The sequence below is a fragment of the Pantherophis guttatus genome, chromosome 1, assembly GCF_059756535.1.
Source record: "Pantherophis guttatus breed Tessera chromosome 1, ASM5975653v1, whole genome shotgun sequence".
Lineage (NCBI taxonomy): Eukaryota > Metazoa > Chordata > Lepidosauria > Squamata > Colubridae > Pantherophis > Pantherophis guttatus.
In genome coordinates, this window is record NC_142063.1 from 36,859,647 (window position 1) to 36,874,322 (window position 14,676).

The 14,676-nt window shown below is 37.1% G+C and overlaps 1 long non-coding RNA gene across 1 annotated transcript; it reads right to left on the reverse strand.

Annotated features, from left to right (window-relative positions):
- Nucleotides 1–1,529: 1,529 nt before the first annotated feature.
- On the reverse strand, nucleotides 1,530–9,726 carry LOC117666155 (uncharacterized). Its single transcript, XR_015733492.1, has 3 exons — nucleotides 9,565–9,726; nucleotides 3,992–4,105; nucleotides 1,530–3,186 (listed from the first exon to the last, which is right to left on the reverse strand). It is a non-coding gene; the product is annotated as an uncharacterized LOC117666155 (long non-coding RNA).
- Between the last annotated feature and the right edge of the window lie 4,950 nt (nucleotides 9,727–14,676).

Genomic DNA, 14,676 nt, shown 5'->3' on the forward strand with positions numbered 1-14,676 from the left:
ATTAAAAGGAAGAAAAGATTTACAGTTTCAGGAAAACTTTCAGGCATTTGTCTGAACGCTTAGACCACAATTCAGATGTAAGGGATTCCAGCAATTAGGAATGATCTTAACGTATCATAATCAGGATACTTGATAAAGACCTACAGAATCTTCTGGAACCATCCAGTTATCTTGCTGATATAGCACTAAAGCAGACAGACTTTGTATCATCTCAGTGATGGTTGGAGGATTCTAGAAAACATTAATACTCTAAGTCACTAGAGTATTAATGACTTTGTTAAACAATTAAGCTTACTCCAATGAAAAATAACTCAAAAGGAAGAAGTGGGAAAATTTTATAAGCCACCCAAAGTCACTGAGAGTGAGTGGGCGGTTATATAAGTTCTCTAAATAAATAAATAAAATAAAATAAATAGAACTTTCTTCTTCCTTTTGTACAAGGAACATAAGAATCCACAGAACATAAGAAGATATTTTATATTGTAGGGTACCGAGCTGAAGCTACAAATTTTCTTTTCTATTGGATGTTTTATATTGAATCATGCCATTGTTCTGGTACAGCATCGTAAACATGAATTGTCAGCACCAACACTTTATTGTCAGTTAGAGACAGGAAACATAGCAGATCAGTAGCATGAATCTTTAACACACTTTACTGAGAATGATTTGTAAGAAAGGAGAAATCCCAATCTCCCATCAAATTTAGGGGAAAAAAAGAAATTATTTACACAGAAGTAAACCATACTAACTGAATGCTATTTAATCCCAGATGCGTGATGCTGCTTTATACTGAGCAAGAGTGCTAATCTATCTAATCCAGTAACGTAAATCCTGTCTAACTAGGATTATCCAAAGGCTGAGATCTCCTTAGCAAAGCAGTACATAATGTTAGTCATGGCCTTTATGTAGCCCTTATTTTATGTAAGCTACATTTCATAATTAAATACCATTTACAAGAATTACATTTCTAAGCTGTACAATTATCAAGTGTACTTTTAATTACATTTAAATTGCGCTAATGCCAATTTAATTGTCTCTTCCCTTTCCCACTTCTTTTTCTTGCTATTTATTGCGTGCTCTTCTTTTTTTGGTGTCATTTCCTTCCTTCCTTCCTTCCTTCCTTCCTTCCTTCCTTCCTTCCTTCCTTCTAAATTAACCCAGTAGTGTTTTTAAAGGATCTATTGGTTTTATTGCTACCATCAAACCTTTCTGATTTGGAAATGTCTTTTTTTTTTGGTTTTCCTCTATTTTTATCCTAGGTATATGAGGTAACATGATTAACTGGAACATGGGGTAGATATCAAGCAGCACATTTAACATTTAAACAATGAACTAAGTTATGTTTTATTAAATAACATTAAATGGATTGCAAATACATTAATACTCTTAACATTACAATACATCTATAAATTACCTGCCCATCCTTTCTTTGTTCTGGCCTCAACTACATTTAGAATTAGTCCTAAAGCAGTAAACCTGGAACATAATTAACACTAGACAATTAAAAATAAATAAATAATACCATTCATATCAGGAGTGGGTTCTACTTACATTTACTACTGGTTTGCAGTGGGGCAGCTGTGCTCATGTGCTCTCTCTCTCTTCTGCGCATGCGCAGAAGCATTTTGATGATGGTGGGGTCGGTGGGCGGAGCCTCCCACCAGTTTTACTACCGGTTCTATAGAACTGGTGTGAACTGGGGGCAACCCACCACTGATTCATATGTGTGGTGCTTTATGGGATGCAACATCAGAGGTTCTAAATATACAGCCTATAATTAGATATAGAGAGAACAGCAGAAGGAAAGGAAATGGATTTGGGGAAAACACCTTATCCTTTTTTCCTGACATACTGTTAGTCAGGCTTAGGCGACGTGGCTCATATTCAAAACTTCCTATCCTATTCCTATTTTGATGCTCAGAGCATAATCAGATTACCTAGCTGAAATCTGAAGGCAAAATTGCCAGTTTCTGACAGCACAAATTTTCCTCAGTTTTGACTATCATTTCTCCAGAAATGCAAGCTTCTAGAAATCCCAATTAGATCAAACTGATTGGTAAAGGGATCTCTTTTACCTCAAGAAAAATGGCCAGTTGGCTGAATCCCCGAGCAAACAAAAATTTCCTCTTGAGATTGAATAGTGAGGCAGGAATTTGCTTTTATTATTCAGAATTTTCACTAGAAAGCAGCAGTTGGCTGTGGGGAAGTTAAGCTCTTCTGCCCCTTATTAAGGGAGAGAAACTTCCCATAATTCAGGAAGGAAACCAATACAATGAAATTGCTAGATACAATGAGTAACCAGACAATGCAAGATACACTTTGTGTGTGCTTATGTCTTTACCTGATTTATTTCAAAGTCAACTCCCTCCCCCAAGACTTAATCTTCATCTTACTTATTCAAGAGTGCTGGGTTCACTCTTGAAACATAGTTCTTTTGCCTAAGTCTTGGTTTCCCTTTTATCCACCATGGTTCCTCTGCTCCATTATTAGTTTGTTTTTCGGACACTTGGTAATTCTAATCACCTATTTTGATATTTGATGCATTATGATCTGCATGTCAAGAGGGGGTTAAAAAAAACCTAAATTATTTTTTTATGGAGTTACCATCCGGTTGTGCAATACTTGCATATTTTAAAATGAATGGCTGACACCCTGGTGGAATATGAGCCAGGAACCTGAGCAAGAAAATAGCTTGGGACCCATCTAGGAATTTAAAAAACTAAACATGCCATTGGTATTTATTACCACAGCACTGTAAATCAAAGGGTCTCGCATGTCAGCCGTCTTGTCTAAAATTATTGGTTCATTCATCTTAGCCTTATTAAGGCAGCCACATCTATCAAGGTCACATAAAAGGAAATACATATGGACGTCAGTTGCACGGTGGTTAAATTCAAGTATAATGTTTCTGGCAAGCCTTCCATTCATATTAATAAAGCTTTAACTTATAATCACTACAAAACAGGGGATGGAGGAGCAATAGTAATTTCCGGAGGCAGAAGCTGGAGAAACAAAGAGATGAGAAAAGAAAATGAGAAAATGCATTAGTATACTGGGCTGCATCTATCTATTAGTTCAAGAAAAATCTTTAGACTTACTGCTGTACAAGACCAAAAGGGGGCTCACATTTGTGCAGTTTGAGGCATTTTTCTATGTGGCATGTGGTAATTAAAATGGGGATCAGGCCTGTGGAGAAGAGAGAACATTTTGTTAGGTGAGATATTTTCTGGAGTTACAAGGTGGAACTACTTATGTTCTACCTTCTAGAATAGGGAAAGGGTGAAAAGACAGGGGTAGCAGCAGAGGATTCCAGAGTAACCTCTGAAATAATCCATGTTCTGCTTGAAGTTATGCCCACAATAGAGGAAATAGGATGGGCAGACTAGAAACAACCTCATCTCAAGTCTTCACCAGAATTTCTGAGAGCCTGAAAATAGATGAACAAGTGCTAAACCTAATCTCTATCTTCTCCATCTCTCAACCAAACTTTCAACCAAAAGTACAAAGGAAATCTGTATTTGTTTTTGAATGTGAACATAGCTTACAGAGCACAAAAAAGCACAAAAAAGCAGAGGATCCTGCCTTTTTAATTGGATTATATTACATTTATATATTTTATTATATTAAACTAATATGGAGAACTAATTAACAAAAAGCATAAATGCACACAAGAATATTAGTGGAATAATATAGCTTCAAAATTAATAAGCCTAATAATAATAAGGGGAAAAAGGAAAAAGGGAAGCCTAGAAAATTAATTTATAAATAGAATAATTCCAGAAATGTTGACCATATGAAAGTCTTTTTCCTTGTCCTAGTATATGATACTATATTTCTGTCAACCATTCTTCATGCCCAACTACAATTTTACATGAACTTTATTTTCATTTCCACACTGATTGTTTAATTGACAGTTTATGGGACCTTATTTGGTTATGGATTGCTTTAATTGAAGAAATTCTTAGTAGCTTGTTTTTACTGTTTTTCTTACCCCATTCAGGAGAAAGAGAACTCTTCTCAACCTTAGAAAATCATCTTTATTAGTTTTCTATATTTCCATATTCCAGAAATAACACGAAGGCAGCTCCTCTTTGAGATGGTGAATCTGTGGAAATTAAAGAGAGTAGCTTCTCCTTTTACAAGGGCTGTGAAGGGAACTTAATTTGGCTAACATTGGGAAAGAGTCAGGAAATTTCATAAACACCCCTCATTCCTATCACTGGTTTATAATTCATTCCTTTTTGTGAGAAAATTCCTTCTTCAGCTTCAGATTCTTATAGAGGGAATAAGATTCTAAAAGCAATACTTTCATGCTAAGAATAAATCTTACAACTGTTTTAAGGACTTCATAACAGTTTTTCAAGATCAGAAGCTGCTTTGAGTAGAGGAAAGCTGCCTTTTATAGAAAACAATAATGCACTGTGTCAAAATATACGACAAAACTGCAAAATTGCCTGAGCAAGGAAATTGTTGCTGGTAGGGATTTATTTTAAAAAAAAAACGGAAGGAGAATTAATAGCAGCTGATTTTTCTAAGATTTGCTTTAGAATGAGATGGATATTTAAAAGCAGATATGCTTTTCAAACTTGTCATTCTTGCTAGGAATTTACTCTTTCCAACTGAATAAAATAGAATAGTAAGGGGGCTTGAAACTCCAGCTGTCAACAGAATAATTTGCCCATAACTAAACAGAACTGGACCAATTTAGGTATGGAGGGAGAAACTGGCAAAGGATAGACTGAGTTTGAAAATGAGCCCCATGTGACCAGGGGCTATGGAAAAAAAAATTGAAAAAACAAGTTTTCCCAATGCATCTTTCTGCTGGATTCTGAATATAGCCAATATATCCTCCATTCTAAGCCCCTTTCAATCCCAGACATGTAATTCTCCATCGGTGGCGATATATACAATTAGATAAAACATTTTATGTGGAAATGGGGCAAATAGATTTATGAGGAACTCATGAAAAATGCTAAGGACTGCAGAATTTGCCTATCTTGAGTCTTATGTATATTCAATAGACAAGGACTGTACAGGCTCTGCTTTTCTTGCTGGCATCTATGGTGAATTTATAACTCAGGTTTTATGTAGTACAAAGGAATTATTCATAAGGAAAGTTACACTTCAAGGATGGATGACATCTTGCTTCAGGGGTCTCAGTGCATGATCTTTGGGATCTTTCTAGAGTTTGAAACATCTCAGAAAACAGTAAGTTGCTCAAGGCAGCATAACAATAAAAAGAAAATTGCTTTTGGCAGACATTACACACTGCTCCCCTGAGATTAGCAACACTATTTTCATGCTGAAATATTCTTTGTAAGAAAATAAAAAAAGGAAGAAAAATAAAAAATTGAATAATTTTGTTTACTGCATATTTGAAAGAAAACTCTTGGAGCTCATTGCTTTTTAATTGAATTTTTATGGAAGTTTAATAAAAAAAATCCACTGGAAATTATTACAATGGCTCTGCTATGTATATTTTTTATATTATTTCATCAGAGAGAAATAAGAAGGAGCCATTAGACTAAGACAGAATGCAAGAGTTTAAAGTAATTTTCTGTAAGTTTATAATTCTTAAGTATAACCAGAGGAAAAAAAAAGAGGAAATGGTCTCACTCAGTTAGGCTGCTTTGTGTAGGGTTAGGACAAAGATGCAACCAAGGACCAAGCGGGAGTCTCTTTGGTGTAGGTGGGAGTAGGGAATCGCAAAAAAGTGAAGATGACAGCCATGATTATGTGATTGAAGGTAGTCCCTCTTTAAACATTAAAAAAAGTTGTGACTTCAATGGTGTCACAGCTGTCATCCTGACTTTTCTGAACCATCAGGTGCCCCTCAGATGTCCCTAAGATTAAGGAAACTTGTTGTTGAGGACTATATTCCTTCAACGTAGTTCATCAGAGTCAACATGCCAGTAGTGGGCACAGCTAGTATTTAAAATATGTAAATTAGGCCTGTATAGATTATTGTTTCTGAACCTTGATGTGTTTAAGATGTTGACTTCAACTCATGCTGACCGGGGGGTTCTGGGAATTGAAGTCCACACATCTTAAACACACTGAAATTGAGAAACATTGGTACAGATTTTGGAGGAAGAGTTAAAGAAAGCTCCTCCATGAAGCTGCTTTGTGGAATAACATGTATCCCTCACTTTTAATACTGAAGCAAAATGCCTCCGTTGCTCTTCCTTGCCAGAACTATCCACTTCTTCAGCATTCACAGCTTTACAGAAGCATTGTCCAGCCACCGCAGCTGTCCTACAAGACTATGCACTAGTGAAAAACATTCTTCAAATCTAAGTGGCCATGTACTGTATAGGCTTAAAACGCATCAATCTAAATCTGGGCCAATACACCATACTTCTTATGATGGAATATTTAACAAATGCTGGGAACATGGAGAAGGGAGTAATTCTTAATTGCATTAGTATAAATTGATCTGGAGAACTACTTTGGCAGGCTTTCAAGATTTTGCTAAATTGCCATATTAGCAATCAATTTTTTCCCCAAATCCACGTTTTTTGTTTTTTTCGTCAGCCTTGAAGCACTTGATGCTTTCAAACCTTTGGTAAGTTTGCCAATTTTCAGTGAATTCTATTTTTAAAGTTGTAAGTAAATCTGCAATTACAAGTAATTTTCTTCAGCATCTAAGTTTGCTAACACACTTCTCTAATATATATATTATACAATATATCCAGTAATCCTTAATATCCATTTTTATCTGCAGCCTTTGAGTCAGGAAGTTCTTTCAAGATCGATGCTAATAAAGTCAATAAATTAAGGGCTGTTCTTGCCACATCAGATTATACTTCAGCCGATCACCCCTTATTGCCTGACAAAAAAATCTGTATCAGATTTAGGGCTGCTGCTTCAACAGCTGGACACTCATACATAATCTGGCTAGAAATGAAGCCAGTTTGACAAATTCCTTTCTGGATTTTAGCTTCTTCCTGTGCTTTGACTAAAGTGGTGGTCTCATGTACTGTCCACACCATGGTTAATGTGACTCAGATTGATGGATCAATTTACTTAATTTTCCTCCCGCTCATGCAAATAAAATAAAAAAAGCAACTGCTTTCCTACTGGTGGACATATGTTTTCTGTCTCCATTGTTGAAAAGAAAGAAAGAAAGAAAGAAAAAGAAAGAAAGAAAGAAAGAGAGAGAGGGGGGGAGAGGGAAAGGAAGGAAGGAAGGAAGGAAGGAAGGAAGGAAGGAAGGAAGGAAGGAAGGAAGGAAGGGGCAGCCTTTCAGGGAAGGCAGTCCAGTATAAATAACCTTTATTGTCATTTTTTACATGTGTACACTGGCACACATTAAAATGAAATTCTGTTTCTTGCTCTCAAAAGTGTATACCTACATAATAAACACATATATCACTGGTGCAGAGCAAGAAAACATTGTTAGAGCATGCATTTCCAGCAACATAGGGGAAGGATGATAACAACATCATCCAATATACCCTCCTGGAATAGTTAGATGGCCTGTCCTTGTGCTGAGGGAAGCAAAAAATGCAGATCAGCCTTCAGTTTGGATATACTTCCACATGTATTTCACAAGTGGCATCAAACCCAGTTTTATCCCAAATATATTTTTGCTATTCTATTGAAACAAGAATCTCTCGATCAGAGATACCCAACAAGCTAGCATACAGTGCTTAATTTCAATGTATGGTTCTGAAATAGTTATTTTCCTTTCTCTTCTCTCTTCTTCTTTCTCTCTGTTCTCCAGTTTTCTCAGAAGTTCAAATGAAAGGCCTGCTTATCCCTAGAAGAGGGATTTTTAACCCCAAACAAATGCTGCACTTTCCTTCTTTAGAATTGAGTATCTGCAGACTCAGTGAATTTAACAGAGGAGACGGAGCTGGAATTATGGTTTCCTTTTCTGTAAGTTTGTTTTTTGTTTGGGTTGGAATGGAAAAGAATAAGTGAACTAGGTATGTTATGATTAACAGTGGCTGAAGGCTGATTTTGCTGATTTGGGTTTAAAATTAAGTGAAAAAATAAGGTACATACTGGGGACCAAAAGAGCCCTAATGCCAGAGGTTGCCAATTACTGATCTAACCTCATATGATGTGGTTTGATAGATAGCAGGCCATTACTTAATACTTCCTGTATGGGGAGACGGTCTTCATTTGGAAGAGGTTAATTGTCTTTGGCATGTATTTCCTTTTATACAAGAAGCGGTCTCTCAAGGAACAGAGATGCTCTTGTAGGGGGGATTCCCTGGTATTTCCTTCCTAGACCCCGTGTCCACAAGAGACAGCTAGATCAAGTCCAACAGCTGCAGTCTTAGATTTATAAATGCCAGCAGACGAATCTTGTCAGTTTGGGAGTATCATTTGTCTAAGCGCCACAAGTAGAATAATTGTTTCATATCCCATAGAACGAGGCAGTAAATCATTTGACAAGAAGTTGGATTCGAAAGATAAATATGTTTGACCCATTGGGCCTGATCCATCCATTCTGCTTATGCTAAATAGTGCATTTTCTTTTATAACAGTCCATCCGCTTCTCGTAGTAGATGGAGCCTTTGCTGATGGGAGAACAAATTAGGAAAGTCTTCTGATCTGTTATTTTGCTTTCTTTTTATGGATTTACATTTTAAATCTTTAAAAACTGGATCCATTCATTCGTTTGTAGCTTTCTGTAAAATAAAAATGTTTTGTATGCTGTCATACAAAACACTATACACCCTCTTTGCACTTTGGTGGGAAATTTATTTATTCGTTATTGCATTTATGGCACTAATGTGTTACAGTCACAATACAGAGACTTAAGCAAATGTGCCAGTACAGCCTCTGCAAGTATCAGTGTTCTATCTTTCAGGTAGAGATGGGTGTGGGAACTTCTCACTGCCTGCCACATCATTACTGTGGCTTTAAACTGAAAGCAATGGAGGAAATGACAACAGAACTGAAGGATCTCCAAGCAGATTAACTGTCCCATACTTTTAACTCTGCATTCTTAGAAGTCAGCATGCACCAGTTTTAGGACTGAAATGGTGCTCTGCCTCCTCCATTATGACAAAGGGTGGGGATTCAGATCCTGCACATTTACATCTGGAAATGTGGAAAGAATCAGAAAATAATTTCCTATGCAATTATAGATTGGAATTGTTGGGGACAATGTTTCTGAGGTACCTAAATTGCTAACATGTGATAAGTGGTACCTCACAGGAACTGATTAAAATGTGTTTGGGTGAAGCATGATGAGTATGAACAGGATGATTTAAAATGGGAGCTGGAGACAAAATTATGAAATACACATCTGAGGTGAAGATTCATACACTCAGTAGACAGTTGCTGTGAGGAGAATGTCATGAGTCCCTCTTTTGAAGATTCTGCTATTACCCTGGTACACAGAATTCCTCTGATCTGCTAAGCTAGTACCCTGTCAAAGAAAAAGATGAGTTTAGTATATGATTTGTTTGAAACCAACCTATGCTGGATCCTATTTTCCCCTCATATGCATATCCAAGTATTTACAAATACAAACAATCTAACAATCTGCTTGAGGACCTCGTCCTTCAGAGACTTCAAGCTGACAGTTCAGTGCAATGAACTCACCCCTGGAAACTGGAGTTTATTACATGCCACCTTGAGCTGGTTCATCTAGGTCAGCAAAACCAAGATCCAATCAAAGACTCGGGAAACTAGCTGCAGTGAACCACTAGCACTTAAGAAATTATCAGCAGCAGTTAAGAGTCAATCTGCAGCAGCATGAAGAGCAAAGTCAGCAATCTCTCTCCCTCAGCTCTTCCTCTCTTCTTTTCTGCCTCTTCCAGCTCTCTTGCCAAATACCTGTTTGCTCACTTTTGCCAATCAATTGGCGAGAGGCTAAAAATATACTGTATATCCTTCAGCACTTGAATGCTTGTATTTGAACAAGTTTAAAGTTTTACATTCTCTCTTTGCTATGAGCCCTGTGGAATGAACTGCCCCCGGAAATATGTAAGATCTCCGACCTCCGGGTGTTTTGCTGTGCACTGAAGATCCTGTTGTTCCGCCAGGCCGGGCTATCAACATAATAATTTTAAACTGGGGTATTTTAAATTTCCGGGGTTTTAAACCGGGCCAAATCTATTTAATTATTTTAATTTTTAATCATTGTTTTGTCTTGTGTTTTTAAATTGGCTGTACACCGCCCTGAGTCCTTCGGGAGAAGGGCGGTATAGAAATAAAAATATTATTATTATTATTATTATTATTATTATTATTATTATTATTATTATTATTATTATTTGTTAAGGGGGAGATGTAGGATTGAGAGCACATCTCTATGCAAATGGTGGCACTATTGAGATTTTACATTCATACTTTTTCATGATCAGAAAAACAGTGCCTCTCTCTCACATCCCTTGCAGATAGTGGAAGGATTCTAGGAGTATGGTGGAACGGTTGCTTTCGTGGTGTGGAGACAATAACTTAGTCCTTAACACAAATAAGACCAAGGAGTTTATAGTGGATTATAGAAGGAATAGATCAGACATCCAGCTCTTGCTTATCAATGGAGACAGAGTGGAGCAAGTGGCCAGTTTTAAGTATTTGGCTGTTATCATAAAAAAGGACCTGACCTGGGGCAGTCACATTGCAGCACTGGTCAAAAGGGCCCAGCAGAGATTATACTACCTGAGATGTCTCAGGAAACAACAACAGAATGAAAAACTGCTGGTGACCTTCTACTGCTGCACCATAGAGAGTATTTTAACTTACTGCATCTGTGTATGGTTTGCCAATTGCACAGTGGCAGATAGGACAGCACTCCAGAGGGTCAACGTCATTGCCCAGAGGATCATTGGTTGCCCTCTCTCCTCCTTGGAAGAGCTCTATGGCTCCTGCTGCCTTAAGAAAGTTCAAAACATTCTTAAAGATCCATCTCATCCTGGGTACCCCTTTTTTGAACTATTACCATCTGGCAGACGGTATAGGTCAATAAAAAAAAGGACAAATAGGCAGAAAAACAGTTTCTATCCCAGGGCAATAACCATATTGAATTCTACTGTATAGTGCAATATTGGGTTTTCAATTTCAATTATATATAGAACGTAAAGGATGTATGTTTGTGTTTTTATTTTTATAGTTATAATGTACACTGAAGACGGCATTTAATTTTGTTGTACCATGTGCAATGACAATAAAGTAAACTATAAACTATATTTGGTGAAATACTCCTAGAAGATATGAGATAGCAACAGGAATTATCAAGCCACTATCGTAAAGCAGGAAGAGAAGTTTTCCAAGTTCTGCAACCTTTTCAGGCTTTGTCCTTGTATCCAGGATAGGATAACAGGTCTAACCTCCGAACAGTCCAAATAGGAAAAAGCCTTTCAGAAAACTTTAAAATAACTGTTGATATGGACAAAAGCTGTTTAATTCTTGCATGAGAGAGGCTTCTGTGGAAGGAGAGGAAGACTAACTGCTACCCATGGTGAATCCCATTAAAGAAATCATCCCCTGTTTTGACCTGGCTTTAAAATAGTTATGATGGAGGTTCATGAAGGCTGTTTTAAAACTTAAGTGCAGCGCTGGGCGCAGGAATGAAATTTATGGATAGGTTATGAATGTGCACGTCTGAATGATGTATGCATTGTACAGTCAGCTACTGTCTAGATTTCAGACAGTAGTTTTTCTTGCTCTATCTTTAAGATGTTCCAAGGATTAAACCTGCAATGTTCTGTATCCAGATAAATACTTTGGGTATAATATATAAATTTTTCTTTCAACAAATCTTGATACAGAAGTGGTTTGTTGCTGTTTTCTTATAGGATTTTTTTAAAATTTCCCAATCTAGCCTATAGCACAGGAATTTGCTGACAGTTGCCTATTTAAAAAATGATCAAGTCAAACCCTACTTAGCTTTTTTTGTAATCACCATGATCAACTAAGCACTATCACTTGGAAAATCTGAAACAATAGATTAGATAGAGCACATATGGCCCTCAGATGTTCCTGAATTACATTTTAATGTTCTTCTCCATACATGATGGAATTGTATACAGAAAGTCTTTGGGGTTTCTCTGCTATGTGCTCAAAGAGCACTGTTCCACAATATGTCCCATTGTCTGCTTTTGGAGCACAGGTGCATTCCGAAGAAGAGAGCTTTCCTCATTTATGGAAGAGACTAGTGCATCTGACATGTTGAGTCCAAATCCTGTTGAGGATTGACTTGATCCTATGGGTACATTGAATCTTTGTGGTTCAGCTGTAAAGCAGGGAATGTGTGACACTCTGGAGGAGCAATAGAGGACCATTTTTGGCCATAAGCAGAATAGTCCTCTATTGCTCCTCCAAAGTGTCACAACATTTCCTGCTTTACAGCTGAACCAAACTAAGACCTGGTCAATCCTCAACAGGATTAGGACTCAACATGTCAGATGCACTAGTCTTTTCCATAAATGGGGAAAGCTCTCTTCTTCGGAATGCACCTGTGCTCCAAAAGCAGACAATGGGACATATTGTGGAACATCTTGTATTGACTATATAAATAGTTTACCTTTGAATTTGTAAATAGAATAATTTTATATTTGTTTATTGAGAATGTAATAGTGATGTGCTTTTTAACATTTTTGCCATACCTAAATAAATAAATGCATTTTCTTTCCTATGATGAGTGCAAATGCTCTGAATTGCTTCTCAGCAACATCTGGATATTTTAAAAGAATCCCTTTCCCAACTCAGGAAGACTGAACCTGTATTCTCACTTTGCCCTCCATTTGACTCCTGAGTTTTTCTTCCACTTTAGCTCTAATCATTAGTATGTTAGACGATGTATATTAAAGGGATAATTTAATAAAAAGGAGGCTTTTTATTATTATTAAAGCAATCTAAAATGTATTAAATGTAATAGAAGTTGTATATTGTTTCATGCATTAGGAATATTTCACTTTCTGAAATCAGGACTAACAGAGTTTTAGGAATAAAATACATGCTATTTTATGGAGAGAAAATAAATTTATTTTGGTATTGTTTTTTCTTTCTTCAGGTAATAGTGGCTATCACAGAGGTGCTGCAAAATGGGACTATCAGGTTACTAATATCTGATTACTTAATGCAGAAGTTTTCCACCTATGACTTCCAAAGTGGAAATTATATTGTTCCAATGGCTAATATAGTGAGTTTAATAGGAGCTGTTACTCAGTATGTTAATTGCAAAAAGCTTTTTGTGCTGTTTTAAAATGGTGAAATATTCTTCTGGATAATTGGCAATCTGAACAGTAAGCATTGTGCTAATTTCCAAGAGACCCAGAAAATGAAACTAACTAGAAATGAGTGTGAAATTGACAAGCCATTTGCTCCTGTGTGGAAAGTATAATGTAGAACAGCAAGGAACGCTGATGTTTAATAATCTAAAATGTTGTTTGTAATAATGAACGGCAACTAGGGACTATTAATCATTACATAATTAAATGATTGGTTCTTGGTGTTGCCTCTTCTTGGTTACTGCCTTCTTCTGCCATGGGGGAAGCACATCTGTTCTCACAATGATGTATTACACTAATATATCTTCAGATGGAGCTTCCTTCCTAGTGATCTATTAGTGAAATGCATCATGAGAGTGAGGAAGATGATGATGATATACTACTGTATGGATAGTGCCATTAACAGTGAAGAAAAGGTCAGACAAATTATGGGTAACCCATAATCCCTAAAGGAACTTTCTCCATGTTGTAAATGTGCTGCTAAAACAAAACACGGCTCACCTGTATCCATTGCAATCAGTTAATCCTTGGAGAGTGTGAAGTGAGTAACTGAGAAAAGTAAGTTACTGAAGGGAAACATTATAGCTCATGGACAGAACACAGTGCTTTGCATCAGGTTTTGTCCCTGGTTTTCCTAGGAAAGGCTGGGTAAGCAGTCTTTCAAGAACTGCTTATAACCAGTGCAGATTACAGGTGGGAAATGTATGGCCCATATTCTGCTTGCACCCCCTTCGGAATTTTGAACATACTCTATTTAACTTCTGCTTATGATAAAAGTGAAGATAAAGGTTTCCTCTGTCCAATTGTGTCTGACTCTAGAGGGTGATGCTCATCTCTTTTGCTTAGCTGAGGAATCAGCGTTTGCTGAGGATACTTCCGTGGTCATGTGGCCATGTATACCAAGGTGCATGGGATGCTGTTGCCTTCCCAGTGGCACCTATTTAGGTACTCTCATTCGAATGCTTTTGAACTGTCAAGTTGGTAGGAGCTGGGGTAATTAATGGGAGTTCACCCCATCAGAAGGTGCTCTGGTCTTAAACGCTGGCTGACAGCTTAGCATCTTTAACTGCTGGGCCATTGTTCCCCACATCTGCTTATGATGGCTGCACCTGATTGTTAAGAACCCATTTCTCTAAGGCCAGAGCCACCCTTACTGCACTGTAAGCCAATCTTCTTTTCCCACTGACATCTTCTACCCACTGCAAGGACAGAGTACCCAAGACTTACAGACTACATTCAGGTCCCAACCTGATTTTTGTTGGGTCTCAAGATAGGGCTTAAGTTTGCAGTGAAAAATTTGTGGCAAACTGATGAGTAGGTGGTGTGATTTTTTTCTTTCTTTGCTATTTGAAAATAAGTATTTAAATGATTCCAGCAAGTTACTTCAAAATGAAAACAAGACTTAAGAGTTCAGTTCCATCATTTCAGCTGCCATCAGTTCTCAACATTATACTTCCTGAGTTCCTTGGAAGCCAAACAA